This window comes from Bactrocera oleae, chromosome 5 (assembly GCF_042242935.1).
Source record: "Bactrocera oleae isolate idBacOlea1 chromosome 5, idBacOlea1, whole genome shotgun sequence".
NCBI classification, from domain to species: domain Eukaryota; kingdom Metazoa; phylum Arthropoda; class Insecta; order Diptera; family Tephritidae; genus Bactrocera; species Bactrocera oleae.
Genome location: NC_091539.1, coordinates 5,999,822 through 6,017,036, shown reverse-complemented (window position 1 = coordinate 6,017,036; position 17,215 = coordinate 5,999,822). Strand labels below are relative to the sequence as shown.

The 17,215-nt window shown below is 29.1% G+C and overlaps 1 protein-coding gene across 1 annotated transcript in view; it reads left to right on the top strand.

Moving 5' to 3' along the window:
- Pde9 (phosphodiesterase 9) overlaps window positions 1–17,215 on the top strand; it is a 187,535-nt gene that overhangs the window by 1,486 nt on the left and 168,834 nt on the right. The window contains exon 2 of the mRNA XM_036359671.2: window positions 13,926–14,073. The gene's annotated coding sequence lies outside the window, so the exon portion shown is untranslated. The remainder of the gene's footprint in view (window positions 1–13,925; window positions 14,074–17,215) is intronic.

Genomic DNA, 17,215 nt, shown 5'->3' with positions numbered 1-17,215 from the left:
TGTACATACATACATATGTATGTATGTATGTATGTATTTTTGTATAGCTGTAATGCTGATTTGCAACGCGTATGACATCTCAGCTCAGCTACCTTAGCAGCACTAGCGACTAGTCTGCTGTAAAAATGTAAATATATGCATATATGTACATACATATGTATATACATTTGCATGTGTAAATATGTAAATTTGTTAAAAATGCCATACCCAACCGCACCGACCGCGGGTGTTGCTCTGTAAAGTCGCTGCTTAATACGAAATCAATGAGAGTACAACAAAGAGCATAAGCATATAAATACATACATACCATACATATATGCATGTGCACATACTTACATATGTATGTATTTACGTATTCAAAAGCAATTGTTGCGGTTGAGAGATCGCCGCCACCTTATCAATGAATTATGAAGAACAAGTGTTAGCCGCAAAAAGGAGGCAGAGTAATGAATAAAACGTGGAAATCTAAATTAAAAAATTTGCAAATGTCAATGTGTGATATAAGTGTGTAAAAGCAGAGTATTTGTGCCAGGAAATATGTACTAAAAAATATAAATGAAATTAGAGTAAGTTAAATGGAATTTTATGAAAAAATAAAAAACCAAAAAAAAAAAAAAATTTAATTAAAAAAAAAATAAAAATAAAAAATTAATAATGAATAAAAAAATGATACAAAAATTAAAATAATAAACAATGAAAAAATAAAAACATATAAAAAAAAATAAATAAATAAAAGTAATAAGTAAATAAAAAATATGTAATCAAATTAATAAACCACAGGAAAATTAATAAAAGTAAATAAAAACACAAAAATTAAACAATTTAAAATAATATAAAACAATTTAATAAAGGTTAATGCAATTGTATAAAACAATAAAAACATAAAAATGCAAAAAACAAAAAAAATTCAAAACAAAAATAAAAAATAAAATTAATAATGAATAAAAAAATTAAAATAATAAACAATGAAAAAATGAAATCATATAAAAAAAAATAAAGAAAAAAAAAATTTATAAATTAAAAAAATTAATAAATTAGAATACAGAAAAATAAATCAGTAAATCAAAAATTAGTAATCAAATTCATAAACGACAGGAAAATTGATAAAAGTAAATAAAAAGACAAAAATGAAATAATTTAAAATAATATAAATAAAATTAAATAAAGTTAAATGAAATTGTATAAGAAATAAAAAATGTAAAAGCTTAATGAATAAAGAATAACATTAATGAACAATAAAAAATATTTAAAATAAAAAATAAGAATAATAAACATAAATAAAAAATAAAAAAACTCCAAAATAAATAAATAATAAAAAAAAATTAATTAGAAATAAAAAAAAATTAGTAAATAATAAATAAATAAACGACAGAAAATTAATAAAAGTAAATAAAAAGACAAAAATGAAATAATTTAAAATAAAATAAATAAAGTTAGTAGAAATTGTTTTAAGAAATAACATATTAAAAAAATTAATATATATAAAAAAAAAAATAAAGCAGTGAATAAGAAATAATTAACAAAATAAATAAACGTCAAAAAAAATTAATAAAAGTAAATAAAAAGACAAAAAATTAAATATTTTAAAATCAAATAAATAATGTTAGATGAAATTGTTTTAAGAAATTAAATAATAAAAAAATTAATAAATATAAAAGCTTTATGAATAAAAAATAAAATTAATAAACAATAAAAAAAAACAAAAATAATAATAAAACAAATAAACAACAAAAAATTATATATCAAAAAAAAAATAAATAAATAAAAAATTCAAATATAAAAAATAAATATAAAAAAATAAATATAAAAAACTAAATAATTATAAAAATAAATAAATAAATATGAAAATAAATAAAATATGTAATAAAAAATAAAAATAAATAGAAACATGAAAAAATACGTTAGCTTCGGCTACATCGAAGCTTTAATACCCTTTAAAGGTGGAGCGGTCAGTTTGTATGGCAGCTATACGCTATAGTACTCCAAACTGAACAATTCTTTAGATATTGTAAGGTTGCCTTAAATCATACTACATGCCAAAATTTCGTCAAGATATACCGTCAACTAAACAATTGTTTCATACAACGACTGTATTTTGACCGATCAGTTCCTATGGTAGCTATATGCTATATTAGTCCGATCTAAACCATTTCTTCGGACATTATACCGGTCTATATATTGTGTTTTAGTCTCAGTTGGCAAGAAAGGATTCGAAGGCGAGGGGGTAGGATTTATCTTCCATCTATGTGTGTTCGTTTTTAAAAATAACTCTTGCCATCATCTTCCTAAAGTCGAAGATCGTACATATGTTCTACTTTTTAGCTTCGGGAATATGTATTTAAAGTATTTGAAAGCAACTTTCAATGGTTTTCTTAAGTTTATTTCTAGCGCTGTTATCAATCTACTTACTTATCGACGCTGTAGTCAGTCAGTCTCTTACAGACATAAACCATAATCATATCATTTAACGCAGTTCGCTCGTGTATATCACGCTGTAGCTGGATCACCTTTAGGGCTCGCTTCAGATCGGGGTAGAGTGCTAAAACACTAAGCACATGGCGACTTAGCAGATATCTGGTTCGCTTATCGTACGCAAGCGACAATACTGCCAAGCAAAAAAAAACCAAAAAAACTTGAAAATATCGTATTTGCTCATATGTTGATCTTATCAGCGCAACTCGTACTATCGCCGCGAAACTGACTATCAGCCTCAGGTGTAGAACTTATTAATCACAGATATAATAAGAAATATCAAATTAAAGAAACATTAAGAGGTTGGTGTGTTCGTATGTGTGTGCTCTGAGAGCAATTAACTTTATGGAAATCTTCGCTACGCATGAAAAATAAAATTAAAAAATTATCAACATGTACTATATATATAACGGGGTGTGCAAATACTATGTCGCTAATTATCAACATTTGCAAAAAAAAAAAAATTATTTATAGCATGGTTTTATTGACAGCAAATCTCCAAGCTATCCAAAGCCTTGAGCTTGACGATTTTTTGTTGTTGCTATGCTTTTCAGATTTTTATTTTGGCACTTCGACTATCTCACATGTATTTAAAAAGTTATGAAATGTAAAATTGTAATACTACTTTTTTGAACATTTTCATTTTCGGCACTGTCAACCCTGGTTCAACATTTATTTATTTATTTTATGAGTATAAATAAAATAAAATTTAATTAATTTTGATATTTTCTTGAGTATTGTTAATTTAACTACTTCAGTTTTTATCACTAATACCTAAATTTTCAATCCCGAAATTTCGGGACTACCATATATTTATTTCGGGATCTCGATTTGCTCTAATGTATATAAAAATGATTGAAATATACAATTGCATCAGAACTTTTTTCAACATTTTCATTTTCGGCACTGTCAACTCTGGTTCAACAATAATTTTATGAGTATACATATATGTACATATGTATGTAGTATGTATATATAACAGAAAATTAATTTTGATGTTTTCTTAAGTAATGTTAATTTAACTACTATCTATAAAATCAGCTTTGTTTTAACTTGCAATCCCGAAATTTCGGGACTGCAATATATTTATTTCGGGATACCGATTTTCTTACATTTTCATATTCGGGACTGTCAGCTCTAACGTCAACATTAGGTGAATGTGTGTACTTACATATGTATACCATATATCGCTCACTTTATCATTACGCCTATCATTAAGTACTCATAGTTAAATAAGTATACGCCTAAACCATATCTACAACATCACTAAGAAAAAAATTGCGCATATATGTATGTACTTAAGTAAATAGTTTTATTTGTAAAACAATTTTAGCTTATCACACTAGATATCAGCCACTTTGGAGTGTGTTGACATGATGTGTGCGGCACAACATACATACATACTCGTACATACATAAATATATGTTACTTACTCTATATAAATATGTAGATATGTATATACAAGACTCTTGTATACTAACATGCAACATTGCATAATTATTAATAATTCTACTATATTATTTACTACATACATACATATGTATGTATATACCCTACATAATACATATCTAAGTGCATGCAACAAATCTCTTGCTCATGCAACAGCAGCAGCAACAATTGCCAGTTGTAGGTAATAACTGTATAATTTAAATTGAATGACCGGATGCTTTTTGTGCGTATATTTGCTCTTAAACGAGATTTCTGTACAAATTGAAGTCACAATGCTTGTAGATTATTTATTTAAGCTTCGCGGGTCGTGAATTACATACTCGTACATACTCGTACATGCATACATATGTACATTATATACATATTTGCATGCCTTTGTGTCCAAAGTTGAGTAATCGCCTGAAAAGAACTTTTCCACATGCCACCTGCCACCTGCTGTATGTCCACTACTTGAGGTTTCAGCTTGTTCCAGCGTCTTCGTTGAAGTCTTCAGTGCTCTCAACATAAACCAAAATTTTTGACCTTCATTCTTCCTCTTCAATTACTTGTATTTTTTCCGATATTTATATGCTTAGATATCTACGTTTCCTTTGTACTGCTATTGTTGTTGTTTAGGCACAAAATATTCTCCAACTAATTTGGAGGTATGCTACCGCATTGCATCCGGATGAATTCCGATACTGTAGACTCGACTGTCGTGGCAACTGTCTTCTTTTGACCCCCTTGCTGTACTCTGTGTGCTCTATGAACAAATTACAATAAAATGTCTTTTTATTCTAGTTTTTGTCTTAGTGTGGCGATGGAGCCTCAAGTTCTAGCTCAAGTCCAACTATGGTATACCTGATCTCTCAGCGCTGGTAAGTCATACGAATATCTATTCAGTTCGAATCAGTAATAGTCGTTTGACCTTTGATCTTTAATAATCTCCTATCTATCTAATCTAACATCAGATTTCTCTGTTACCTACTTTATTTCTTGAATATACTGTCGTTATCTTTTCACGTTTTTCGGTTGAACTACCCACTAATTAGTGCGGCATAACCATTGGCGACTTTTTGACCTGAAATAGTTAATAAATATAGTCTAAATGCAATACTCACTCTTACATGAGTTTTTTGGGATTCCACTACCAACTTTGCTCTTTGGTGCGTTAGCTTGTCTTGGCGACTGCAGTTGTTAAGTTAGGAAATTCAAAAATTTTGAAACGCCTTTGAAAATCTTAAGTGGGCTTCTCAGTGTTCTGCGCAAAACCATCCAGAGTCGGTTTTGAAGATCGTAATTGCAGAACTGTGGAGAGAACTTCCAGACTTGCTAAAGTTCGCTTAATGGTGAATTGTGTAAGCCTTCTAACTACGATCTCAAAAGGTGGGAAATAAGTTTTTTCTTCAACAATTTTCTGAGTGAGTAAGCGCTTTGATTTGGGAGTTTTTTGACATCAATGTTGACAAATTCAATTAAGAAAGTCAATATGCTGCCAACTATTCGTCTAGCGCGAAAAAAGGCCTGAATGGGTTTTGACGAACGTAACTGGAGTTGTCTGGATAGGACTTTTAGACCTTACAGCGTTCGGTTAGTGGTTAGTTATGCAAGCAGTCTAATAAGCCGCTCAAAAGGTGGAAAATAAGTTCTTAGCGTACGATTGTCTCTGACGGCTGATTACTGAGTGGGTAAAAGCTTTTGATTAGGAAACTTTTGACTTGGGTGCTTTTGACTTAAAAGCTGGTTTTTCGAGTTAAGCCATCAGTACTAATTTTCTGTAAGATCATGATCTTTTTTAGTAGGCCGCAGCTGGAAGTTCTTATATGGGAAGCTTCAAGCTTTAGACTTCACTAATAGGTTTTTTATGATTTTGTAAATTTACACCTAAGTTGTTGGTGGTCGAGATTCTCCGAAAACTATGTACGGTTGAATTTTTAAGTTTACGCTCGGGAGCCTTTTACTCGCAATTTTACATACCTTCTTGGTTTGCTTAAATTACTGATTTGGCGGCTCTAAAACTCAGCGTGTGTAGGAACTGTATGTAATGTGTTGTTACCAATCATTCCTGCAAAGTAGTGGAGTGCTCCTATTCGTTTCTGGTCATCTCGAGATGTCGGATATTTCATGTCAACTTTTCGGTAAAGTGAATGCAGTTGATATATACTTATTTATGAGTAATTTGCTTTTATCTAGGTGTCTTCACCATTTCAGCTAGGTTTGAATTCCGTCCCGGGTTTCACACCACAACGCACAAAAATAACTCTTGAGTGACTCTAGAGCAGTCAAAGTTCAATTTCGTGAATTGAGAAGTTGCGGAAATTAAAATATGTGTACATAATATACAACAACAATAATTTTTTCACTCACATATATACATACAAACAGTATATACTACAGTCTCGTGGCAATACCATGTGTTTACTGCTCCACAAACCAGAGATTAATGACCACAAACAGCAAAGACAACACGATCACATGTGATTACATATATACATACATGTACATATTTACATATACATAAATATACATATACGATATGTATGTAAGTATATTTAAAATAATTTTTTTTTTGTGTTTCGCTGTTTCCGAGCATATTCTCAGCGTTCATGGCGCTTGTTTTGTTATTACTGCACATTTTTGTGCTAACACTTACTGCTTGTTATTGTTGTTGCTGCAAATATGTTGTTGTATATATGCGCGTGCTGATAGTCAAATGCAAGCGCGCGAGTGTTGTTGCTCAAGACATTCCAGCAAAATCCAACGAGTATATGTTATAAAATAATCAAGAAAAAAATAAACAAAATTCAGTGAAAAGAAACGCGAGCGCAAACAACAAAAACAATTACAACAACGTGAGTAGCGCTCTAAAGCTAACAGAAACTTATCACTTCACCGAAAAGGAAGAATCCGCAGTTTTGTGAGGGTTTGTGTTGTTGTGTCTCCAATGCGCTGCCGTAGCGTGAAGCAGATTACAACAACAAAAATAACAGCAATAAGACTAACTTCTCTTTGCAATAGCACACAAGCAGCAGCAGCAGTGCTGGACCAACTTTTGGTCAATGAACGATCTTGACCTTAGCGAGGCATATGTGCATTTCTACCCACCCATCTCTTGCTTGCACACTCACTTCACCCACTACTATACATACATATATTGTGTTGTTTCGCGCGCTCTCCCTATACTACTCACCCATAGACGCTCTCAGCTGCACTGCTATTGCACATAGCTCGCTCATTATCTTTGTGTTAGGCTTTGGTTAGTGATTTTGTTCGAATATGGAGAAATATGCAGGAAATTATATACCGGTTGTCGTTTAGGGTTGCCAACGTCATGAACTTGTTTTGAGGAAAATATTTGTGATTAAATAAAACTTGATTGATCTCTCAATCCAAACTATTTCTCAATATAGTTATTTTCTCGAGTTGATCTCTTGAACCGTAGGTTTCTATGGTCTACCTATGTAGATATAGACTTATTAAAGACTTTGGACTTGTAGAGTCATAACACCCTTCTTCGACCCTTCTCCAAAAGTGATTTGAAGCCTGTGTTGCGAATTTTTAAGAGGATTTTTTAAACGAACTTTCGTAATTTTTTTTTAAATGCGATTTTGTTTAATGAATAAGTAAAAATAATGTGAATGTACAGAATTTAATGTGTTTTAATAATTGGTGATTCTTTTTGAAAAATTTTGGCTCACCTTGATCCCGTAGCCCATCGCAAGGAGAACCTCCGATAAATGGTGGTTGGCGGTGAGAAAGTTTTTTCTGCTCAAAACTATCTCCAATCCGAATAACCAAAAGCATTGTTGTAGTAGGAAAAAACTCTTTTTGTGTGGAAGCCTTTAGAGTGGCATAAAATATTAAAATTATTATTAAGAAACAGATTCATGCAATCATTAACTGACTGATATACCAAGTAGACGGTATGAAATTTGTTAATCAGTCTAGTCATTTCGGATACATTTTCTTTGCCGAACATTATTTCTTCGATGAGTACCTGACAAATACATAGTCACATATGTATATCTGAGAAGTTCGTGTGAATTGGCAAAAAAAAATGTATTTATTTCAAAATAATTAATTTTGTAATTTTGATAAAAATAGTTAAGGTGTTTTAAGTAAGCTATAGAAAAAAGGAAGTGTAAAAGAGAGGAAAATTAAAATTACAAAAAATAAAAAAAATAAAAAAAAGTTTAAAGTTAAATAATCTGAGTTTTAATAGATATGAAAAGAATGTTATGTACCGAATTCGGTTAAGCAGATGACAAGATATGGGTTTTCCCTTAAAAGTGGATGGTGCCACGCCCACTGTCTAATATTGAACTTTGTTTGTTTTGAACGTGTTTAGTTTTTAACAGTACCGTTATATGGGGAGTGGGCGGGGTTGTCACCCGATAGAAGTGCTAAAGGCATTTGTTCTCAGCGAATTTTGTTATTATAGCTTTAGCGGTTTAGGAAATATGCACGTTAAACCTATAAGGGGGCGGGACCACACCCACTTTTTAAAAAAAATTTTAACTGCAGATGCCCCTCTCTAATTTGATCCTGTGTATTATATCTTATTGTGGAGCTTAGTTATGGCAATTTATTTGTTTTTGATTAATGACGTTTTGTGGGCGTGGCAGTGGTCCAATTACGCCCATCTATATCTATAATACCAACCGTTTTACGGTGCCAAGAAACATGTGTACCAAGTTTCATGAAGATATCTCAATTTTTACTCAAGTTACAGCTTGCGCGGACGCACAGACGGACGGACAGACAGTCAACAGGATTTCAACTCGTCTCTTCATCCTGATCATTTATATATATTATACATAACCCTATATCTAACTCGATTTGTTTCAGCTGATACAAACAACCGTTAGGTGAACAAAACTATTATACTCTGTAGCAACAGGTTGAGAGTATAAAAAAATGGTTAAAAGAGAGAAAAATTCTAATAAAAACAAATATAAAAAATATATTCAAACTGCTGTAATTTTGAAAAAAATTAGTTGAAAACAGTGGGTACAGCGAGAGAGATAGTGAGAAAACGGAGCCATAGTTGAAAATATGTGCGACAGAGAAAGAGAGAGGACAAAGATAGACGATAGAAGAAGAAGAGAGTATAGTATTAAAGTCGATTTTTAAAATTAAAATAGAAACTATAAATTAAATTAAATATAAACAAATTACAACAACAAATTATGTAATACGTTGTAAAATTAAAAATTGAAACATTAAAATCAATGCAGAAATTAATAAAAGTGGTAGTAATAAAAATTAATAACATATCGACAACAATAATAATATTTATGGTACAATAATAAATACAACAACAGGCAGTTATCTATATTATAAACTTTGGACAGAATGTATTATAATTGAAATCGCAAAACGCTTTATATGTAATGCACCAACAATGTAGGAACACAAAGTGCAAGAGCAACAATAACAATAACGACACTATTAAGAGCATATAGAATGCATTTAACTTCTTTGACTTGCCTAAGTGCATGCTAGTGCCGGCCGAATGGCGTCTCCTGATCGCAAACTGGTTGTGGTTGGGTGGCAGCAGCAGACGACCTTAGGGAGGGGCCTGAACGTTTTGCAACACAACAAGAATTAAATGCAGCAAAATAAAAAACAACAATTGTTGCATCAAGAATAGGCAAGCAAACAAGCAAGGCGGTAAAACTGGTCGAACAGGCTGCGCATTTGGCAATTAAAAATCGTATATGGGCATATGCTATGTACATATACATATATATATGTATGTAATTGCATGTATGTGACTATGTACGCTTGTGCATGTGCGTTGCATTCCTATCACAAGCGGCAGAGCTGTCTGGTGTGCGCTAAATTTTTTTTTAAAAAGTATAATAATTTGCGTTGACAATGTTAGAGAAAATTAAAAAAATAGAGAACAATCAGAATATTTTAATGTGAAAATTATTAAATTTTAAATAAACTTTTTTATAATTTTTTTTATAATATATTTTTCATAATTTTTTAAGATTTTCTATTATAATTTTCTTATTTTTTTATTATAATTATTATTAAATTGTGCGTATTAATTTTTTTATGTTCATATTTTATCTATTCTTTTTTAAATATTTTGAAGTTTTTTCTGATTTTTTTAGTAAATTTTATTAGCTTTTAAAAATTTTTTTTAGTTAAAATTTTGTATTGAATTAAAATTATTATTTTTACATTTTTTTCTTTTAAGTTTTTTTCTCTTGTTGCAAACCCTTCTCTGGTCATTTACTACTTGTGGTACTTTAACTCATTTTAATTTTATTTAATTTTTTATTGAGCACTGCGACACGCACTCAGTTATTGGCCATTGACGCGCTGCGCGACGTGTCGTGCATTTGAAGTTGAAATCCACGAAATAAAAAAGCAACAGTAGTACATAAGATCTAAGTGAACTATAGACTGTAGATATAGCCAAAAACAATGGGTTTATAATCGTTTGTACTTACATATATACACACGCGCATATAAGTGTTATATATCTCGATTTGCGCTGGTAATTGGTGTTGATGTTACTTTTTTTGTTTTGCTTTTTTGGGTTTTGTGCTACTTCATTTTTTATGTGCTTGCAAATATTTAGCTTTGCTATTACCATCACGGTTAGCCTTCTAATACAGTTATACCCTTAACCTTCATATGCAATAAACGCGCAGTGAAAACTATACCGCGCAGGCACGGTTGACTATTATAACTTTGGCACAAAGTCAAAATTTGTAAGAAAGAGTAAAAATATATAATCAAAATATAAAAAATTATACATTTAATAAATTTCAAGAAATAAATATAAACATTTCAAAATTTTACTTAGTCTCTTTAAAAAAAAAATTAAAATAATTTCAATAAAATTATATGTAAATTCTTAGCTCATAATAAACTCTCAAAAAAAAAACAAAAAAAAAAATAAAAAAAAGTTAATTAACTTAAAAATATATATTTTAGTAATATTACTATTATGAATGATTTTTGTTGACGGAATCGGAATCAAAAAAATTCGATTTAAATACCGAAAATAATAATGTGTAATATACATTAAATAAAAAAATAAAATTTTACTGAGGAATTTTTGAAAATTATAAAATAAAAAAAAAAATACAAAAAATATTTAATCAAAAATTTTATAGAAAAATTTATAGCTTTAAAAATTTTGACATTTTTTTTAATTTTAAGAGCCAATGAAAATAAACAGAGACGAGCTTTAGTGTATCTCCCCGAAACTTTTCGAAAGTAAAAATGCTGTTATTCTTGTAAAAAGCTGCAATATTTGATTTCTAAATTGATAAAATTATAAAATTTTCGAATTTACTTACATACTTGTACATATAAAAAATTTGTAAATTTTTTTGTAATTCAAATAATTTTTTTTTCTCATGAACATTTAACAAATTTAAAAATTGACTACATTAAATAAAATGAAATTCAAATATTGAAAGCAACAGCAAAAAAGTTTTCACTTTTCAAAAAAAAATGTTCCTTCATTGGTCAAAAATTATATTAATTTATATTATATACAGAAATTTAAAATTTTTCTCACATTTCTTATTGTATATAAACAAAATTAAAAAAAAAAAAAATTACAAAGAATATTATAATTAAGTTTTAAATTAAAGTGGTTTTTTAGTGTTATTTAATATTAAACAGAAAAATATTTTAAAAGCAAAATAATGTTGATTAAAAAAAATATATTTTGAACGAAACAAAAACATTTTTGAAATAAAAAAATTAAATTAAAACAATTTAATGATTTTTGTAAATTTAATAGTTTTTTTCCATGTAATTTTAAAATAAAATATTTTTTGTGTGTCGCTTTACGGAATTCGCTTACACGATTCGAAAATTAAGTTGGTTTATTCTTAAAGATGTTTAGTTAGTTTTTTTTTAAATAAAATTTTTGTTTTAATGTTTTATATGTATATATTGTTTTATAATTTTATTGTATTAAAAATAAATTTTTAGTACTATATATTGTTTTTAAATTCTCTTTTACATTTTTTTGTATTATTTTATTTTTTGTAATATTTTTAAATTTTTTATAATTTAAGACTTAAAAACAAACGAAAAGATTTTGAAGTTTTTTTTAATAAAATTTTTGTGTTAATTGTTTATTATATATATATTTTTTTTAATTTTTATTAAATAAAAAAATTAAATTTATTAAAAATTAAATTTTGATTTTACTATTAATGTTTTTTTTAAATTCTTTTTTAAATATTTTTGTAATATTTTTTAAATGTTTTATACATTTTTTTTCATCGAAATTTATTTTTAAAGTTTGTTAATATATAATTTAAGGTTTAAAAACAAATAAAAAGATATAAAAGTTTTTTTTAATAAAGTTTTTTGTGTTAATTGTTTATTATATATATATTTTTTTAATTTTTATTTGTTTATGTTTTTAATTATTACGTTATATAAATATTCGATTGTAAAGTTTTTATTTCTTTTTGACTTTCAGACCAAATTCGTTTTTGCGATTCGAAAATTAATTTTCGAAAATAAAATTATGTTTAATTTTTTTTAAATATTTATATTTTATATGAATTATAGAGTGCTTTAATTTTATTTAAAAATTTTTGAAGTCTATTAAGTTTTTGTTATATTAAATTTTTTGTTATTTCTTTACATTTTTATTAAAATTTTTTTAAATCAAAAAAAAATTTTTGTTATTTCTTTACATTTTTATTAAAATTTTTTTAAATCAAAAAAAATTTTAAATGAATAAAAAATTTTTTTAAATCAAAAAAAATTTTAAATGAATAAAAAATTTTTTTAAATCAAAAAAAAAATTTTTTTAATCAATTAAAATTTTTTTTAAATAATGAATTTAATTTAAATATTTTAAAATACTTTAACTATTTAATATATAATTAAAAAAAATTTTTTTTTATTATTATATTTGTGTTTTTTAAATTTATTTTTGCACCAAAAATTTTTTTTCGAATAACAAGTTTTGAAAAATTATTATAATTACTGTTTCAATTATACTACTTATAATTATATAAATGTCAAATTTTTATTATTTTTTCTTGCCTTTTCAACATTATAAGTAGTCAGTTGTGACGCAGCTGTAATGTGTTGTTAATGTTGTTTATTACCTGCTTTGAAAGTTATGATATGTTTTAAAATCAAGAATACTTGTAACTACTTATCAACCAACATCTGTCAAGAATTTTGGCATGGCATGAACTGAATTTGTTTGTTCAACAATAACAAAAAAATCTGTCACTGTCACCGTTAGGCCAAAAAATAGTTAATTCATTTGCTTACAACTCAATATTTGACAGTATTTGCCAACTAACGGTAATCGAGAGCGTTGTTTTGCACAATAAGGGCGTGTGGTTACCATTTTCATATGTATGTATGTATGTGTTGGCGTGTGAAATATTGGTAGCACGTGCGTACTGCCAAAATAATTCCGGTAGCACAGCTGTTTGGTGGTGAATGTGTACATACATACATATATTATATATGCACACATACTTATGCATTTACCTGAGATGGCTATAATTGATAGTGTTATTTGTGGTTGATAGCTGGAGACGCTTGTTGCTGACAAGTGCCAGTTGACAGCCAAATACCTACATACATATGTACATTTTTATATGCAACTGTGTGCGTGTGTGTTTGTGTGAAGTGCTAGATAGTGCGCTGAGGCGTACGAATGTATGATAGTGTTCTTGTTAAATTTTTCACTAAGTGTTACCAATTTCTGCGTAGCGCTGCTCAAAAATACATATCTACATATAAACATATCTAAATATGCACTTTGGCTCTGCACCTAATGTTTGTATGTATAATTGTATGTAGAACAAGATTAATTAGTTTTTAATTGCCAGGCGGTTAATAATGATAAAAGCGAATTAAATAAATGTTTACAAGTGGCAAGGCGCGTGTAGCTTTATATATTATATATGTAGAATGTACTTGAGTATATATAATTTTTGTATAAAATTTAGAAAATTATACGCAAGCATGCAAATTTATATATAATATTTCCTCCTTTTTTCTAGGTCTCGGTAGGATAAGCCAGGCTATCGGTTAATGAAAAAAAAAATAGTGTTGCCAGTGTTATTACGTCAACAAACAACTCATTAGTGCTATTGAATTTACACAATAATAATTGTTAATTATAAATCAATTGCTGCTGCAAGGTGTGAGGTGAGTAAACTTTGCCTTCAATTATTCTTATTTAAATATTATTTGCTGATTTCATCTTATAAATCGCTTTATTGCATGCCAATTGATATACAATTTGATATTTTGTTAAAGGCATACATAGTTGAAAAACGATTAATAATTAAATGAAAACATAGATAAAAAAAAATAAAAATCAACACTAATGTATGAAAATATTAAAAAAAAAGATAATAAAATAAGAAACAATGTTAACTTCAGCTGACCAAAGCTATAATACCCTTCACAAATACAAAATTTCTTACAAGATCTTTGATCAAGCAGTTTGTATGGCATATGCTATAGTGACTTGATCTGAAAAGTTTCTTCGAAAATTTATATATTTTATAGTGTATAGTATAAACTAAAATATCAACAAAAAAATTAAGATATGAGAAACTATCGATTTTAAGATATAAACACCTCGTTAACATCTATTTATACGAAACTCTCCACTAGGGAACCATCGCCCACCGCGGGATCGCTTTCGCATTACTTCAGGCTGGCGTTCCATATTTACCGTTTTAAGATTTGCATGTCCTTGCCTGCGTCCAAGTCCCGTTTTTCTTACACGTAGTACGTTTTCTATGTAATTTTTTATGTTCTTCCAATTTTCGTCGTTTTGAACCAAGACAGTTATGTTGTTGTCGCATTCAGGGTGCCGACCAAAATGTGGGGACTATTTCGCTGTATTTGCTAGCGTATGCATTTGAAAAATGTGTGTTCGGCGTTATACTCGTTTGCATCATTGTACATATAATACAATACAGCTCTTCGACTTTTCCCTTTTTATGTAGATATTTTCTAAAATAAGTGTAACATCTGTGCATTATGAAAATCCACCTCATCATTTTTACTGTTGGCCACTCTTTTATGATCTGATTAGCCTGGCTGTCCATCTATCGTGACGTACCTGCTCCCTCTTCCTTTATTTCCTCTTTTGTGGTGCTGAGACGATATGATGTAACGTTAGTATGCTTAGAGCAAATGTGAGCTACAATTTTTCTAGGGTGTTGCGTTGGTTGTTTTTGCTTAAAGAGTTTGCCCATACCTCTGCTCCGTAGAGCAAGACATTCACTTCAAAAGCTACCGTGTTTTCTGTCTCGGTCCTCCGATATTGGCCATTAACTTGCTAAGTTGGAAAGTTATTTTGGACGCCTTTTTCGCAGCGTTCGCAGCTGTCGTAATTGACGTTCCAGAGATCTGGGCCGAGAATTGATCACTGCGCAGCCCTTAAAGAATTGTGGTCCCTCAGATGTTTTATACAGAAAGATTCTATCTATCAAATTGCTCCTCACCATTAGACGGAGATATGGGGGTATTTTAAAATTTTCCTCTAATGCTTCAACCATGTTTTTCAATCGGGTCCTGTTGAAGGAGTTCCGTACGTCAACGTACGTATTTTTGTCACTTGTTTTGGGTTCGAGGCATTCCTTTATTGCATACCACATTGTCTTCTTTCTGTTTTTCTTTACATCCCCTGTTTCGTTTTTTGTGCGGTTTTGCTCATCAATTTCTGAGATTAGTGTATCGCCATTAAATTTAGAGTCGTTCCATTTTCTAACAGTAATGTGCGATCTTTTTTGTGTGACTGGATTTATCAATAACATTGTGCTTATAGCTCCTTTTAATTTTACTTTATTGCCAAGACTCAATAATTTCTAATAACCAATATGCATCTCGATTAAAATTTATCGACTATCGATAACATTCTTCCATCAGCTTCTCTAAAAATATTTTGTTGCTTTATTATTTCAGCAAATGCCGATACATTTTTTTTACCCAAAATGCCTGATGTTAAATTTATCGATTATCAATAATGTTGTGCTTTCAGCTCATTTTATTTTTACTTACTTTATGAATGTTTTGCCAGGACTCATTAATCTCTTAAAACTAATATGCATCTCAATAAAATTTATCGATTATCGATAACTTTTTTTGTAAACGTTTGTATATAGCAACAATAATATTATTTGTTTATGTTAGCAATTCACATACATTTTTTTACACCCATGATTTCCTGATGACACAATTTTTCGAGTATCGATAACATTCTCCTGTTTGGTTTTTAAACAATCTTTTGCTACTTTATTATTTTTTAGCAATTGCCATAATATTCAACAATTATCGACTATCGGTTACATTATATTTAGGTTTAGAACTGCCATTTTCCTCTAAATAATTTGTTTGTTGCTAAAAACTACCTATGTAAAAGACAAGTTTAATTGCAGTGTAAACGCCCACTTACCCTCTATTGCGGGTCCTCAAAACGATGGCCGTTATTCGATCTGCTACCATGCGCCTTCACTTTCTAAAACGCATTTAAAAACCGCATAAATTTCATTGTGTGTCTGGCAAATGCCGGCCTTGTAGGCTGGACGTGTCTACGGTTTTTCGCTTTCAGTCCACTAAGTAGTCGCCAACTTATTTACACTCAGTTAAGCCGTCAATTATGTTGTCTGTTGAAAAGTTCTATTGTCAGCGCTTCAATCATCATTATCTCTTTTATTTACATGTCTGATTTTTGCTGCAATGAAAGTGAAGTCGAAATATTTTTTCACCAAAAAAATATATTCCAATTTATTTGCGTGACAAAAAGTGTGAATATAAAAATTAAACATGGTAGTGTTAAATAAGTATATTTATAGGCGTTAGAGACTGTGAAATTTCTCTCAGTTTTTTGATATTGAGAAACCTTATCTCTTTTATAGAGTTCTATTGACCGTTCAAACGAGGTTTTGTTAGAAAATATGCCAGAGTAGTCGGAGGCAATGGTGATTACTCTTTTCTGAAGCGTCTTTGTAATCACGAGCACGGCTGCGAATTTTTTAATTAAAAAATTTAGGATCTTATATTTTTTAATGCATTATTTGCAACCCAGAACGTATTTTAAAATTTTTCATTTTTAAAAGCATACTTTTAGGCGTAAAGTCATTTGTTCATTTAACATCGATTTCATTTCGCAAGGAAAATATAAATAATTCATGATATGGGAGCTTCTAAAGAGGTTTTGCTAAAATTTTCTATCTCAAGGGTCTCTTTTGTTTTGATTTGCATAACTTTAGGCGAGTAGAATAAATTCACCACCAGAGTAATTCGGCATAGGCTTAAGTTCTCGCTTTAGTAT